Source organism: Mustela lutreola, chromosome 7 (genome assembly GCF_030435805.1).
Source record: "Mustela lutreola isolate mMusLut2 chromosome 7, mMusLut2.pri, whole genome shotgun sequence".
Taxonomy (NCBI): domain Eukaryota; kingdom Metazoa; phylum Chordata; class Mammalia; order Carnivora; family Mustelidae; genus Mustela; species Mustela lutreola.
The window spans coordinates 10304959-10322338 of NC_081296.1; the positions used below are offsets into that span (position 1 = coordinate 10304959).

The 17380-nt window shown below is 53.6% G+C and overlaps 1 protein-coding gene across 3 annotated transcripts in view; it reads left to right on the forward strand.

Moving 5' to 3' along the window:
- The window catches only part of NTRK3 (neurotrophic receptor tyrosine kinase 3), a 381172-nt gene that overhangs the window by 286501 nt on the left and 77291 nt on the right, over positions 1 to 17380 (forward strand). The gene's annotated exons all lie outside the window — the stretch shown is intronic.

Consider the following 17380-nt stretch of genomic DNA (forward strand, 5'->3'; position numbering starts at 1 on the left):
GCACCGTGTGTCTGCATCACTGCCTTGTGGCCCATTTTAGACACCCCCGTTGTCTAGGGGTTCCCCAAATGGGTACCCAGCAGATAATCTTTACAGACAGTTGTCTGTCTGTAAAGATGTAACAGAGAGCCGACATAGGAACGCCCCCACCCCAAACCATGGTGACTTCACATCCCAGGACGGACAGTCGCTGAATGCAGGGGGCATTCCTTTTTCCCAGGTGACTTCAAAACGTTGCCAGTGTTCCCATAATGTTCTTCCCCCAAATACTCCCCCGGCCAGGGCCTTACCCCATCTTCTGCCTGGAGATTCTGAGCTGCACAGTTCAGAAATGTTAATGGAATTCTGAGTGAAGCTTCTAATCTCCGATGTCATACACATGGCTAACCAAGCGTGGCACCTTGACTTTCTCAAGGTCAGGGTGAGGGTTGGAAGCCAGTACCCGTGTATCCTGACCTCCTGCTCTGGCCTTTAAGCAGGTGGCCTCCCGGGAACACATTGAGTGGGACATGACAGCAGAGATGGAAAGCGGCTGTACGAAGGCCACAGACAAGTTCAGAGCGAGGCATTTGCAGCCAACCCATGGACTGGGCACCAGGCAGAGGAGGGGCCCAAGCTGGAGAGAAGTCAGCCCGCTGTAGCAAACCCAAGGATAAAGCACCAGGAAGTAGGAAAGGGTGGAGATCAATCATGAGCTTCTCGAAACCTGCGGGTTTTTAGTCAAGGGGTAGCATGTTTCCTCTCTTGCAGCTCTCAGTGGTGACAGCAAAGCCCATGTTGGGCTTCCAGCACGCCTCCTGCTCTTTTTCTAAAAGGGCCCTTAATGTCGTCCTTCAGGGGGTGGGCATGGGACAGAAACTGACAAGGGGGAGAACTGTGCCCTCCCTCCTTCTGAGTTCCTGGGCTGGAGGTGAGGTTGTGGGGACAGGGACGGTTCACAGCAGGTGAGACAGAAGTCACACAAATATAAGGCTGCGTATGAGCAGAAGGGGATGGTATTAAGGATGGAGCTCTGGTAGGAAAAACAAGCTGCGCAGGGGAGGAGCATTGACGTTGAACCAATAAGTGCAATTAGGGTTTGTGTCCCTTCCTACAGCCCAGGCAAGCTGCTCATTGGTCGTCCGTCAGAGCTGGCTGCCAAGAGGCCATGTGTATTCCAGGTTCCCTGGGTGCTGGTCCTTTCTGTCTGCCAGACTGAGGGAGGGACAGTGGATGCCGGCCGCGGATGCCTGCTCAGGCATGTGTGGCCCACCACAGGAGGCTTGCTGGCATCCTCCCACAAGCCAGGGTAGCTGGGAATCGAAGCACAGGATGGGAAGGAGCTCTGTGAGACTGCCCTGCCCCCTTCCTTGCAATGGGATTGCAAAGAGGCAGTTGCCAGTGATTGGAGCCGGAATTAGCTTCTGATGACCCGGCCGGAGGGCAGCGGTACCCTCACCAACACACCAGGGGCCACGCGCCGCTCACTCTCTCTAGCCAGGACCCTGGCAGGACCTGTCCCAGCTCAGGAAGTAGGGTCCAGTCAGGGGGTCACAGCGTCCCGCCAGGAAGTGGCTCTGCCCCTACAGCCACTTTGAACTTGGTCTTCTTCCTGCCTGTCTGACTTCTCCCTCCCTGCCCTCGGCTCCTGCTGTCACTGGCCTGACATTCTGCAAATCTGTCAATGGTGCCAGGGCTCAGCACAGTGGGTGATTGATACATAGTTGCTCATTTCTCAGAAGCTGTTAAGGAAGGCATTCATTCAATACTTTCCTTTCTAAAGATCTCCCAGTAAAGGGGGCTTTCAGTCTCCCTGGAAGTCTACCCATGCCACTACCTAGGTTGTTTTGACCTCTGTGACACACACGACCTTGATTGTGTTCAGTGACTTAATGAATGAGACGACTGGATGATTGGAACTTAATGCAGGAGGTGGGGCTATGCATCAGAGTTGAAAAGATGATTTCAAATCTGGGTTGCTGCTTCATAGGAAGATGGCTGGGCACGATTGAATCGTGCATGACGTTGTGATAGATAGCTCTATGTTTGGGTTCCCCAGAATTCCAGAATCCTGATCAACCCATGTCTGACAAGATAGGTGAGCACCCCTGGTCATCTTAGCGGGATGGCTAAGGGTGAGAGAGCTCAGGTAAGCTTTGGTCAGACTGTGGAGGACTTGAGGCTCACTGGTGTTGAGTGTGGGCTAAGGAAAAGCCTTTTGATTTGGGCGTCAAGAGATCACTGTGACACTGTGACAGGTGGGCCATGGCATGAGGAGGTCAGAGGACAAAGCCTTGAGAAAGGAGTAGTCAAGTCAGCTCAAGTAGTAAACGGCCCTTCAAAGGGTCTGCTGATGAAGGGGGGCATGTGAGAAGTTTCTAGGGGGGTGGGTAGGGTCAAAGAATGCTTTTTATTACTATGGGGAAAACCTTATCCTGTAGGTTAGAAGTCAGCGGGAAGGAGAGACTTACAGTACCAAACAGTGGTAAATACGAGTTGGGCAACATTCAAAAAATAGATGAGAAAAGCTGAGGACAAAGGCTTGAAAAAAAAGGACTCCATCTAAGGCAAGGAGGAAAGCCAAAAACGAGGGAAGTAAGACTAAAGGGAGACAATTGAAGGGATTTCTGTTTCCGTAGCAAGGTACAGAACACAGTCATCCGAGAGAGAGTGTGTCTACACACTGGGGGAGCTTTTCTGTTGTTGCCCTGGAAGTAAGTTCTGGCTCAGCTTTCTTGGGAAGGGGAACCAGATACTGATGAACTTGCATAAGGAGGGTGGGGGGCAAACACTACTCGTTTTCACTACAGTGAGTTTTGGCCGATCTCAATTTCCCTGACTTTGCCTGCATCGGAACCACATTTTGGGTCTGCTGCTCCCTTTGCCTAGTGGGATGAAGCTGGGCACCCACCTTGCTGAGAGTTCAATGGGGCAGTGGGCTGGCCCTGTACAAGGATGCCCCCCCCCCCCAAACAAGTGTCTAGAAACCCAGCAAGTCCTGCACCTGTTCCCTGTGAAAAGGTTCATGGAGCCCCCCCAATGACATGGTAGTTGAGGACTTTCCAGTTGAAGAAATGGCCCTATTGCTTGGTGTCTGTGGATTCATGAATTAATGCTGTGATCGAGCCTGAACCTGGGCGTAGAGCTTCAGGTCAAGAAAGTGGGACTTCTGGAGAGACAAAGCAGCCCAGGTTCTGATTTTCAGTAACTTTGACATTCTCGAGTTTGTTGATGGCATCTCTGCTCAGACGACCAGGGTCTTCAGCTCAGTGTTAACTCGGATGTGTGACTGCCCTGCTGCGGGCTGCCCTGGTTTTATAACTAGCCCTGCCGCCTGGGTTTCAGAATTCAGTTCTGCTGAAGCTGCAGCCATTTATCTGGTCCTGGATCTCTAGTCCTCACTCAGTGCTTTCAGTCACAGGAGCCTAGGTAACAGTGATTGAAAAAAAACCCCACCAAGGCAGTCACTCATCTGTTTAACCAATAGGCATTGAGCTGCTGTGCTACAGTTGTGATGGAAAGACACACGAGTCTTAGCTTTGGTGGTGCTGCCTTTCCACCGGGGAGGCCCGATGAGAAGCAGATGGGTAAATAAGTCAGTGAGAGGATATTCCAAGGGCCGTCATGTTGTGTTATGCATGAAAATTAAAACAACATCCCGTGATCGAAGTGACTCCTTTCTGTTGAAGGGCAGCAGAGCAGGCATTCTGGGACAGGTAGTGGCTGCTATCCAGGCTCTAAGGTGTCACCTACCTTGAAATATGTGAGGAGCAGATAGCGGAGAGGGGAGTGGGTGCTGGAGGAGGCTGGTGATGAGAGCAAGGGGCTAGGCAGGATCAGATCCCATAAGCAATGATAAAGCAAGCTTGGCTTTCACTCTAAGCTCAGATTTGAAGTAGGAGAGGGATGTGAAGCTTCCTACTTTGCTTTTTATTGAAGATGACCCAGGCTGACTGGCCATGTCCCAATGGGAACGAGGGGTGGAGGGAAGAATGGAAACTCAGTTAGGAGCCCATTACCCGGATGAGAGGCCATCACAGCTTGGATGACAATGGCGGTGGCGGAAGGGGAGGAAGTGGATCTCCTGGGAATGAGGACAGATTTAAGACATGTTTGGAGGCTACAGTCAACAGGATTTCCTGATGGGTGTTGGGGGCAAGTGGGAAAAGGCCATCGAGGAAAGCTGGAGGATGAGGGGCTGTGTCACTGAGAGAACGGCAGTGCCATTTGTGCAGTCGAAGACCCTGAGGAGGGCGGGGGCAAGGGTAGGGAGTGAGATTTCTCTATTGGCTGCGCCACATATGAAAGACCACTAGATCCCCCAAGCAGAGGCCATAGGGAGGGATTGGGACCATGAGGATGATTTCACAAGCCGGATGATGGTTGAGCAGCCTTCAGATGAAACTTTTGGAGACCCACCACGCATACGCATTCTACCCCATGTCTACAAGGATGTCCGGCCACTGGGCGGCTGCAACTGGTTCTTACAAAAACTTCAGGGTCTCTGCTCTCACTGGGTTGCGTGACTTTACCGGCTGCCCAGCATCTGTACGGACCACTGCTCTTGGGGTCTTTGTCCCCAGTAAGTGACACATGCCTTCGGTGACGTGTTTCATGCTCAGAACATCACACCCACGTGAAGTTTGTGTGTAGAGAAGTGGCTTTTGCTCTAGTTTTGATGTTATGTGCTGGCAACACAAATTAGCAAATGCTGAATCTTAGATGTTTCTGTTCAGAAGAATTCCCCAGCTCCCCCACCAACAGGCCACCCCCCTGCTGCGAGGCTCCCCTTTCTTCTCTCCCACATTATCCCCCCAGGGAGATCCAGTCACAAGACCTCACTGTCCAGAATGATATTGTTCCTTCCTTGCTAAGCAAGGAGCCAAATTCAGGTGCTCTGCGAAACCGTGGGCCATCTGCTTCCTGTCCATCTCCAGCAGGATGGAGAACTTGCAGGAGCTTAACATGTTTCTGTCTTCTTTCAGGGTCTCCCAGAGGTAAAGGAAGCAGTAAGATTGATTTGTCCCTTTCATGAAGTGTGTCACCCCTCCCGAAAGGACAGAGTGACTACATATAGATGAGACGTGAACATTTCTTTCCTCTGTGCTAACACAGAGGGATGTGGCCACTGCCATTTACTGAGAGCCCCTTTCATTCCAGGCTGCTCTCTGTATATGATCTCATTTAATCTTGCAACAATACTGTGGTCTGAGTGCTCTTATTAGCCCATTTCACAGACAAGGAGATCAAGCCTCAAAAAAGTTAACACAGCTAGTGGTGGTGGAGCCTGGGTTCGAGTCAAGTTGACCTCTTAGTGACACCACACAGCCTCCCACAGGGAAGGTGCCACCAGTTGGAAGGCCCCCTCTGTGGGACTGTGGTCACCAAGACGGTGAAGATCTTGTTGATGATGATGAAGTTGTTGGTGACAATACTTGACCTTTAATGATGATGTCTGATTTAGGTCCTTGGATACGTCTTCTACATAGACTGAAACATTTATACTCAACATACTTCTATGAGGCAGGCATTTTTTTTTTTTTTTTCAAATGATAAAGACACCAAGAATCAGAGAGTTAAGTAACTTTCCCAGGGTCACAGAACAAAATGATCGGGGTAGACTGAATTTGACCCCGGGCAGTCTGGCTCCGTAAGTTGTGTTCAGTGGTATTGGCCAGAGCCAAGCTGTTTGGTTAAGGAGACCGTAAAACCCACCACTGTGCCCCCAGGGACTGGAAATTTCAAGGCACAACTGGTACACTGCGGTGTGGTAGTCAGAGCGAGGGTTTCCTGGGCAGCTTCCTCTAGACGACATGCCCCTCCTCCGCCAGAACCCAGAGACACGTCTCTAAGTACCTGGGCGAACTTGACACCTATGAGCCAGGCACTTTTTTTTTACTGCTATTGTTGATGGGGGACAGAACTGGAACACTCTCCATCCGACTGTTGTGTGAAAGTCATTTTTACATATATTTTCACATTTTTACGTGAAGAAATGGAGGCTGAAAGAGAATAGATCGCTTTCCCCGACAGCCGTCTCCCCAGCCCCTCAAGACCCAGCGAGATGCACCTGTCAGGTGCCCCTGAGGTCCTCACCTGCCTCCCCCGTGGGGATCGGATTTGCCTGTGACCCGCCTGCCTCCTCGCTAGACCCCTGAGCTCCAGAAAAATGTCTCGCTCCCCACCGAGTTCCCAGCACACAGCTTGGCTTTGACACACACTGTAACTCAATGTACATCGGTTGAACACATTACACAGTGATGAGTGTGTGGCCCCTCGGCAAGTAAGTGGGGGGTCCAGGTGGGTGCCCCTGTTTCCATTACTGTCAAAAGGACAATTTTTTATAGAACTCGCCTCTTCTCTGTCCAGTTTTCCCATCATGCTGGGGCAAGGGTGGACCAGTGGCTGGAGCTGACAGGGAGCTTTAGAGCAAGGGTTTCTCACGGGGGCCGACACGGGAGGACATTTTCCAGCTCTCCCTCTGCCCTTCTCGACCGAGACCCAGACACAGAGCCCTCGCTCGCCAGCTGAACCACACAGTTCAGCCAGTCTGAAGGCTCCATGTGCCAACGTAAAAGCTACTCCAAGTGATTCCCACCTGCCGTGAGCTTCTCATGTGTCGCCCTCCAGCTCCTCTGTGCCGTGCCATGTCCCCAGATCTCCTGACCCTCTGTCGCTGGCAGTAGAGAACAAACAGCTTCTATAAGCCGGGCAAACGGCCCTATTTGAAGGCCCATAGCCTGGAGCGATCAGAGTTTCTCTAGCTGGAAGTGGCAGGCAGAGTCTTCTCTGTCTTCGAGTCAGGTGGACAGGTGCAGTAGGTGTGCTATTAGAGGACAGATGACCTTTGCACGGATGCTCGCCTCTGGGTCCGCGAGTGCCGGGGTGCATGAACGTTGGTCAGCAGCCCAAACGAGCAATCTCGGGCAAGAGAGTAGAAGTGAATCTGGGTCTTAGCGCTCGCTGGGGTTCTGCCGCTGTGCTCAGAGGTTTGCAGACTGATGTCATTTCATTTGCTTACAGACATCCAAGGGGGAATCACAGTTGGGACAGATGTCCCCTCAGAGAGGTTAAGTAAGATGCCCAGGGTCACACAGCTAGTCTGTTGCAGAGCTGCGAGTGTCTGATGCCAGCTCTAGGGCCTTGACCATTCTGGCATGAGAACGGCCTCTCCATCCCCTGCTCCCTGCACACCCACAGGGGCAGAACAGGATATCGTCTTGTGGTTTGTTCTTGCTACCACGTCCCTGGGAAATCAACAGCCAGGGAATTGTGTGTGAGTGGTACAAATTGGTCTGTAAGGGTTCAGGCCCCCTGATATCCCCATGGCTGTCAGGAACTCATGCATGCACTTATAGATGCTTTTCTTTATTAATCCGTTTATTTCTAATGCCCACTAAAGTAAGGTGGGCAGGTGGAGAGTGCCGTGGCTTTTCACATGTGAAATTAGGCATCACAAGCCCTAGGCAGCAAATTCCATTCACCAGACTCTGGTCTGCTAGAGACCTTTTTTGGGGGTCTTCTCATTGCAACGAGACATTTATCGAGTGGCTTTGCTTTTTTGCAGATAAAATTTTTTTCCCCAGTTTTTTTTCCATGACTGGTCTTCGATCCAAAGACTTAATTCCTTCCTGATTTTATAACTTGGATTTCCTAAGTCATTCCGCCTAATGCATGAGCCAGAGTAAGTGGAGATTCACGTATGTTTGGTCCCACATCTCACAGATACATAAAAGTTATACAAGATGACATCCGTGGGTAATTGATACAAGACTAGTTTCCAGGAAGGGGCTCTACTGTCCGGTCATTCAGCTTCTGCACTTTCTGTGCTGAAAATGGGAAAATGGGTAAGTTCCTAGACAAGAGACATAGAAGAAAAGGGCCAGTTTATAGAGTAAAAGAGCTGGTGTGGGAAACAGCTTATCTCGCTTAGCTCCTCTGGCTTCCATCTGTGGGGCCAGGAAGGCTGTGTTAGGGAGCCATGCACAAGGCTGTGTTAGGGAGCCATGCACAATCTCCAAATGCTGGCAGGAGGCGGATGGCAACCCCGGCCTGTGCACCCTGTTTGTGCTTTGTGCTGGGTGGGTTGTGGGGGGGCACTTAAGGAGCCCTTCACACCTGCCTGAGGAGCCAGCAATGAAGATCTATTTCAGAGTAAAAGAAAGTACACATATTGAAAAGGTCGAGACAGGAGCAAAGTGGCAGCAAGAAGCCAGTAAGAGCAGGCCAGTGATGAAGAATGAGGACCCACATAGGCGGGGGCAGGTGGGCAAGGGGACCCGAAGGGCTTGTTCTCAGAGACCAAGTGGACAAAGGGTCTGGAAAGCATCAGGACAGGAAGGTTACAGTGGTCTGTGCTAGAGATGACTGCAGTGGACAGAGGGTGTCTTGAGGTCACTACATCAAGCAATAATCTCTTTTTGAAAGATGAGAGGGGAGAGGGCCCCAAGGCCAGTGGGAAGAGGGAGTTGGGGTCCCCCTGCAGGGGATGGGAACAGGGTTTCTTACTGGGCTCCTGAGTATGTTCTATGTCGATTCCTGGGGCTTATGTCCTAGAGTCCCCGTCTTGGAGTTTTGGGGACTACCCAAGTGTGTCCAGACCCAACAATAAAAGGTGGCCCCATATCAGCAACACAGACCTAACAGTGTCCAATGAAGAGTTCTTTCCTCCTGATTTCCCACTGACATTTGTTCTAATAGCCATATGACCCTTAGTTTCTGGGCTCTAACAAGGCATCATTCAGAGCCCAAACATCTATGTGGCTTCATTTCTTCTGGCACCAAAAGAACTAGAAAAAATGATCTTCTGGTCCAAGGCATCATGTACGTGTGACTGGTGACATTACTGGGACCCTAGAAGCAGCCTGGCATGTGAGGAACTCAGGTAGACCAGATTTGAACCACCAAGCCCATGGAGGGATTCCAGGGGTCAGGTGGGGCACCAAGCCTTCCGCCGATTCCAACTTTTTCTTTGTTTTGTTTTGTTTTTGGTGGAATTACAGGGTAGGGGGAGGTTCAGGAGAGCGGCCAGGAAACCACCGGCCAGTGCGTTGAACATCTGGTGTGGGGGATCTCTTGGACGTGAGCTCAGAGGATGTGGGGAAACACCTGGCAGAGCACGCAGGCTGCGGCAGGGGGGGCTCGGATCCGGGATGGCGGAGGCCGTGCAGAACGAATCTGCTGGCCGCGCCCAGCTCAGGCTGCCCACGCCAAGGGCCTGCGTGGCAGTGACCCAGGGGCTCTGGCCTCTGACCTTGAACCCATCAGATACAAGGCTGAAGAGAGCGAGGACCAGGACAGGAGGCGTGGGGAGGGGGGGGGTGCCTGGCAGATGCCTCCACGGTGGGAGTGGGAACTGGAAATGAGAACATCCCCTTGGAGGGGGCCCAGCCGCCGAATCCCCAGGCCCCCAAAGGCCTCCTCCTTCTGTGGAGGTGGCCTTCAGGGCTCTCCAGCAATATGGTAGAACAGGTGTGGTCAGGTGAAGGGAGGTCTGGCCAGGAATCCTGGGGTAGGCTTACGGGGAGCCGGCCGCGGAGAACATTCTGCACTGAGGGGCCGGAGGGGGAAGCGTGTGGATGCTGAGCTGGGAGGACTGAGGGAGCTGTTGGCCCCTTGGGTAGGGGGAGGGGGTGGGGGATTAGCAGGTGTGGTTTGTCACCACATCCCCTTCCCCACTGGTGTGGCCGGGGAAGCAGTGTCACCCGAGAGCAGTCTTCTGCCGCCCCCAGAGTTGAAAGGCTCCCAAAGAGAGCATAGGTATGTTCTAGAAGATCCCAGTTATGTCCTGAATTTCAGCCCTGCATAGAGGAAAGATGAGTCTTTTGTGAAAGACCCCGAGGGCCCCATAAGGGGATATATGTTTCTAAATTCCCAAGGCCTGGGTATCCTGCCTTTCCTTCCCTTGAGAACCCCAGCTCCCCCTCTCCCTGGTGCCTGAGCACTCTGCCTCCTGCTTTAGGCAGAATTGAAGTCGACCCTTCCTAAAGAAAGGCCTTCCGGGACCCTAAGATGGGGTCCCGTGTCCCCAGCTGGGCTACCTGCTTACGTCTTAGGCTTGTTTAAACTAAAATCTTCAGAGTTTCTTGGAGGCCACAAGGCAGCAGCCCCCTTTGGCAGCTGGTGAATGTGGGAGATCTAAGGGCCGGGCCTGTGCCCCCAAATAACCCAGGAGCCCGTGTCTCAACAGACTCCGCGTATGTTGCAAAGAAGTCTCCCAGTGGCCTTTGCTAATGTCCTTCGCTCCCTCCAGCCAGGTAGCAAACATGTGCTGAGCTGCTACTACCTAAAGGGAGATGAGGAGAAGCGAAGTAGGCAGAGGGGTCCCAGGGCACCTGTTTCTGTACTAGGCATACCCGGGGCCCAGGGGGACAGTGAGATCTTGAAGATCAGGAGATATTATGGACAACATGGGACTAGAGTTGCTCCTGGGGCATGGGCTGATTTTTCCTGGTGGAAGTTGGTGCCGGGTACCCAGATGGAGGAATGGTGTGGGTAAAAATGCACAGGCATGCATCCACGAGGGGAGCTCAGAGGACAGTGAGCGAGAGCCCCTCCATCTGTCAGACCTATTTTATGTATTTATGCAGGGAGTTTATGAGGGAAAACGCCTGGGGATTTGGGCCAAGTTAGTAGAGTTCTCAAATAGCATCCCAGAGACCTCCCCCTGAAGACATCGATGCTATGGGCTAATGCGTTGTTCTAAGCACTCAGCACCAGTGTCATTTAAAGATCCAACAAGGCCGTGTGGTTGGTGGTTTTTTTTTGTTTGTTTTTGTTTTTTTGGTGGTTGTTGTTTTGCTATCTCCATTTTACAGGTGAGGAAATCAAGGATCAGAGAGATTAAGTAATCAGAGGAGCTCATGGAAGGTTGAAGAAGGGAGCAAGTGGGAGGAAGAAGCTGGCACATTCCTTTGTGAAACTTTGTAGCCATTATTATACAGATTTATACCCTTCAGACACAATACTGTACACACAGAATTTCACTGAACCCAAGAATGGGGTGGGGTATTCTCTTAATTTCATGAAACACTGAAGCTTGAAAACATTGAAGCTTGAGCCTGGCTTGGGAAATTGTCCAGTTCTGTCTCCTAAGATTTTTTTCTGTTGAACGTGAATTCCTACGGAGTTGTGCCTCATTCCAAAGCTATGCTCTGGCTCTTAATACTGGCGCTTATTGGTAACAAGGCCCCCTTCTTGTCCTTGTCTTCTTTTTGTACGTGTTTGTGGGTATTTGGATATATTGTTGCCCTTGCCTTATTGTTGCCCATTCCTCCTGCTCCTGCCTGAAGGGTTCCGTTTCCTGTTGGACCTAAGGGAGCTGGTAGACTTCAAGGCTGACGGCATGTCCCGTGAGTGGGTCTCTGGTCCCCTTCCGGTTCACCCGGAAGTTCTCCCAGGCATTTCTACTTCCTGAACTCAGAGTGTCTACGTGAAGTTGCATCCTCACGGCTCCATGGGGCCCAGCCGTCTGTGTCTTGGACTCAGAGCTGCAGAGCCGGAAGGTATATCCTTGAACACATTCTGCCCTGTGTCTGCTGATGAAAAGCCACAGTGCCCCAGGAGGGACTTGGGGGACAAAGTTAGATGCCAGGGCTGAGAGGACAGAGCCGCATCCCCGGGGAAGCTGCTGGCGGGGAAGGGCCTCTGGGGACGCTGAGACTCAGGACCGGCCCCTTGTATGGGCATTTGGAGTGAGGGTTTGTCACCAACCAGTTGGGAAGAAAACATCCAGGCCAGGGGAGGGGGAGAGAATGGGGAGCCAGGCAAGTTGCTGGAGGGACAGATTTCCAGTTGGAGCCTGAGCTTTGTCTTTCAGCACCTAGCTGCTCAATTCCAGATGCTGTCCTCCGGGAGTTCTCCAGCTCTTCACTCGCGGCTGGAGCAGTCAGTGCTTAATGAGAGTCAGAAGGGGTCCTGTCACCGTGGGAAGGGCCAGCGCGACCTGTAGATGAAGGGAGTGGGTACAGAAGGCAGGGTGGGTGAGGGAGGCCCCGCGTGGCCGTCACAGTGCCCAAGCTCAAGGTCGAGCTCCACGGGGTAGCACCTGGGGCAGGGTAGGAGGGGCACGTCTGAATGTCCCCCTCTCTCTCTCTCTGAACTTCTCATGTCAGGAAACGTGAGCTGGAAATCACCCCAGAACAGACAGTCCTCTGCTGATCCTCTCTCCCCGTCGTTTCCAGAAACAGCAGGGTGTCTTATTTATGTATACATCTCGGTGGGAACACGGCGTCTTGGAGTCCTAGCCCGTTACTCCTCGCCTCGGGGCGCGCACGTGCCCCCGAGTGGACACCGGGTGCGTGTCGAGCTTTGTCCCAGGAGACCGCAGAGGCATTCTGTTGGGGAGACCAGGTGCTAGGAAGGGGGGCTCAGGACGCGGGTCTCAGAACTGTCCTGGTTCAATGTGGTCCTGGTTCCTGGGGCCAGTCTTGGAGCCAGGACATAAATAAGGCTGCTCTTTGGAACTTTCTGGATCCTTTCCCGTTCTCACTCATCTTTCCTTTCTTTTTACTGCTCCCTCAGCCTCCCTTCTTCCTCCCCCTCTCTGTTGTGTTCTTCTCCTCACGTCCCCAGCAGGGATTCGGGGGGGAAGTTTTTATCCATTTGCTTACGCACCAGATACTGAGTAAGCACCTGCTGCGTCTTGTGCCCGGTGCTGGGGCACAACTTAACAACTTCACAACACACATGGGTCTCCGACTTGAGCACCGCCAGCCCCCTTTTGCCGAGGCCTCAAACCGGGCAGGGGAGTCCCAGTCCAGCTAGGGGAGCCTTGGAATGGGACCCAGACTGGCCAGCGGCAGCCTCAGTTTCTGTCAACCCTGATTTGGCTTCACCCCAGAGGTCCTCTTATTTTCCTTGCCCGGAAACCATCCAGGGGTTGCCTTGGAAGAGTGGTTTATTGGGACGGGACGGCCACGCTCTGCTCTTCCGTCCATGGGCACATGAGCGGGTCGGCTGCAGACCACAGCTGGTCCACAGCTGGTCAGGGCACACGCTTACCTGCTTCTGCCCTTGTGCGATACCAGAGGGGAAATGAGTTCTACCCACCTGGCTGCCCGTTGGCTGGAAAGGAGATGTAGCCACGAGGCCTTGAGAAGTGGGGAGGGCGCATCCGGAAGGGCAGGCAGCAATTCCTACCTCTAGCAAAAGCAGGAGTCCTGCTCTCGCGCGGCAGTCTCCTTCCCCCTAAGATGCAGAGCTGGTCCCTCTGTCTCCCTCCTGCCACTGCAAACACCCACCGCTGGAGCCCCGGGAATGTTATTCTTCCATTTAAAGACATTCCATTTCATGTGTAATTAAATGTGTGGTATTGAATGGATGTTTTCTTCTGAGCATTTTTGGCAGCCCGGGACCCTCGGGTCTGGCTAGTGCAAAGAAAGCACACACTTCTCCGAGGTCCTTCCTTATTCTCTGGTTCCCTCTCCGCACCCCCAACCCTTCCTGCCAGGACTCTCCCCCCTCCATTTTGCACACGGGCGCCCTCTGGACTCACCTCGTAATGCGAGAACCCCGAGGCTGAGGAGACCCTCTCTTGTTCTGCGAGGCATCGGGGTCTTCCATTTGTGCCTTCTGAGACCGTCCTCATCTCCAGAAGCCGACTTTGCTGCTCCTGTCAGGCTCGGGGAGTAACGACCCATGGTGGCAGCGATGAGGGAAAGGATTCTCTCCGTGACCTTATAGATGTGACTGCTTTCAGCCACGGTCTCTGCCGGTTCAGAAGGCAGCGGCCTCCCCAGGGTAGGCATGGCAGAGCCTGGTGAGGGGGAGGCTGTCGTGAGTGAGGGGGTGGAGGGTGGCCTGTGCTTGCTGGACCCTACAGTGTGATGGGCCACCTGTCACCACTGGGCGACCTTGAGCAAATTGCTTCATCACCTTAAACTTGGGCAGCACATTGTGTTTAAGACCACTGTGAGGACAAACGAGACACTTAGCACGGTTCCTGGCTCTGATGGGACTTGTCTGTATTATTAGCAAAGGCATCAGGGGATGATGAGAAGCTCAGAGAGACCAGCCTGGAGAGAGACAGAGGTGACAGAGAAAGGACCTGAGACGTCTCCACAATGAGGCTGGGACTGGGTTAGGCACTGGGGGTGACAGCGGGCCAGGCGAGCAGGGAAGGCGGGGTGGCCAGGAGAGCCCATCAGGCCCCAACTGACAGAGCACGTGTCTGGCCCTGAGGGGTGCTGGGAGGGCCGGCTTCTGAGTCCCTCAGGAGAGCAGCCTTCAGAGAGGGATGGTCTCCGAGCTGCCTGAGTGCGTGGCCTCCTAGGAAAACCGTCACCCAAGGCACCGAGGGGGCCGATGGCCTTCTGTGAGGACAGCCTGGGTCTGACTAAGGCAGTGTGCCAGCCCTGTGGCCGTGACTTTGCTGCCTGACACAGAGTGGAGTCGGGACCACCATTCTTCATAACCGCCGACCCTGGGGCATCTGGTTGTTTCTTTTCCTCCTGATCAATAGTAATCTTCAGTAGGTGGCTGTCTCTGCCTTCGATGTCTCTATCCCGCTGTCTGACCGACCTCCTCCCACAAACTATTTTGGACTCTGTAGGGGAGAGGAGGTTGGACATCGTGGTGGCAGGTACGGACCGGCTGCTGGGAGCCCCCCGAGCCGGCACCGGCTCCCCCCGGGGCAGCCTCAGCCATTTTATTACAGGAGAACAAACCCTCTTTGGGTTTCTTTCCAAGTCACTCTTTGGTTCTCAGTAGGCTGAGCTCTCGGGTCAAATGAAAACCCTGTAGAAAGGAAGGAGCACACTTGTATTAAATGCCGTCATGTTTCTGACAGTTCCGACGACCTCTATTATCCAGAAAGCATGCCTCTGTCCTCCTAAAACTTGGCTGCGTAGACACTCACACACCCATTCCACGGATACGGAGCCACGGCCCAGCGGTGGATACGGCCGTGAGTGGCAGGATCCAGGCTCCCATACAGACCTGTCTCTCTTCCCCCGTCGTCCGTTGCTCAGCTCCCCCATTTTTTCAGAGGTTTTATGCTTCCTCTGATCAGCAGCACCGAGCGGTTTCTGCTGGGCACAGCCCTGTTCTCCCAGAACACAGAGGTTAGGCTGACCGTGGTCACTGACGTCACCAGCCACGTCTGTCTGTCCTGCAGACGTGTGCAGGTCCCAGAAGGTTCTGGGCAAGGCAGCTCGGGTGAACACGGGGAGGGCAAGGGGATGACCACAGCCTGCCCACTGAGCTCTGCGGCCTCTGAGGTCTTCTGGACGGAGGTGGCTGCGACCTCCTTGAATTAGTGATTCCGCCCGAGGTCAAGCTCACTGCAGGCCTGGAAGACCTCGCAGAAGTGAATCCCATACATATGGTATAATTATCTTGGTCGTCGGTACAGAGGAAAATTCATGGAGCGGTAACTGAAACAGAACTCCTCGTTGTGTTTTGCCTGAGGAACCAGTTGTCCTGCGGGAAAGAGAAACTCTACGGATGATTTCCTCTGGCAGAGCCCAGAAGGGGGCTGTGTTGAAGGAAGAAGCTAGGGGAAGAGTCAGGATACAAAGTCCCAGGGGCTCCGTGACGTCTCCCAGAGACCGCTCCCCCTGGTCACTGGCCCCCCGCTTTCTGCAGCTGCCTCTCCTCCCTGGAGATTAGGAGGTGTTCCCACGGCCTGGGCTGTGCATCCCTCTCCCTCCTCCTCCCCTGCCAGGGTCCCAGCGTCTGAGCCCTGTGACCCAGACTCTGCCGGGCCAGCCAGCCAGGCAGTAAAAGGAGATTGATGCCCTCTCCTCCTAGGAGAATCCATCACTTCTTGGCATGCAGGTCAGATGGCTTCACCAGAGGCAGCTCTGAGCAGCGCCGTGTGAGCTAAAAATAAGCACAAAAAGAGGCCCAAGTAGACAAGAGGATGTCAGAAATGGGAATGGCTCACTCCAGCCGTCTCCCGGGGCCCGAGCAGCACCCTTTCCTCCAGCCCTGGTCCCCTCCTTACTCCTCCTCGGGGGCCTCTGGAAAGGAAGCTCCTTCCTTCTCCCTTGGGCTATAGAGTCCCAGGAGGAGTGGGGTAAGAGAAGTCAGACAAGGCTGGGAGAAGGGGAAGATGAAGGGTTGACTTTCTGTGGACCCAATGACCTTAGTGGCCACCCATTAGGGGAGGACAGAAGAAAGGCCATCCTGACTCCTGGAAGGAATTTGGGTGCGGGAGCCATGTAGAGGAGCCTTCCTTGGCCATTCTCTGCGAGCATTGGAGAGTTAGCCCTGCCTCACTTTTCTCATCTGTGAAAGGAGCACAATCACCCTCGGCTCTCGTGGTTATCATCAGAAGTGAATGTTGACCACGGGGTAGGACCGGCCACCGATGAACTTCCCTTTGTCCTGCTTCTCCCTGCTTAGGTTCAGGGATACGCTGCTGCTCAGATGATGTTTTGGGGTCTAGAGTCTTGTTGGTACACGGGGCTGTCCGTATAGAAGTGACTCGCCTACGCGTTTGGCGCACACCCAGCCTCTCTCCTCATTTGCCGAGCGGAGCTCCTCATCCCCACGACTGGCGGGGTGTTCTCTCCTGGGGGAGGATTTATGCTCGAATGGAATCTATATTTATTTTCCATCCCTCCTGCTGCCCTTTCTAGATCTCGCTCCCCCTTTTGGAGACGAGGCTCAGGTATCGCTCTCAAAATACTTCTCCCCAAAGACAACTAGAGTGAGCCAGGCCTGTTTTATTCTGAGTCCCTGGGTGTTCCCGAGTCTCTGAAAAAGATCCCTCTGCAAATCTGGAGGAGGCTTCTGCTCCATGCTTGTGGAGAACTGCAGCGTTCCCAGGAACGTGCTCACCTGTGCCCCCACTAATGCATTCAAGGCCCACAGCCATTACCCCTCTCCTATGGCTGGGGTTGTGCTGCCGCCAGGCTCTCGAGTCCTGGGGTATGGAGGGAGTGTTGAGAAATGGCTCCCTGTTTGCTGCGTCCACTTGACTTGTCTGAACCTTTCCGGGCTTGTGAGGGAGGCAGGGGAGCTGGTGGGCTCTAAGACGCGGGCCAGCCCAGGCAGCTGAACAGAGCCCACTCTCCGTGGAATTCCTCCGTCCCTAGGTCCTCATTCTGCACTCGTGGCAGCTGAGAGTGAGAAGAGCTCACGGGGCTGATGAGGCCGCTCAGCCCAGAGTTGGACTAAGGGATCCAGGAATTTATATCCTGTTGCTTTGCCTTTGTGGAGGATGTGTCTAGGACACAAGAAGGCGAGAGAGGCATGACCTTCATTCATCGCATGACTTGAGTCCCTGAGAGGGACCTTGACTCAGCCTTGGCCGTGCAGCTAGGTGGGGGAGAGGGGCCCCTGGTCAGTCGAGGATTGCAGGCCTTCAGGTGGCGAGAAATGAATAAAACATCTGCAGGTGTGGGACTGTCCGTTAAGAGTTGGCTAATCCCTCCCCTCCAAATGCCATCCTGTT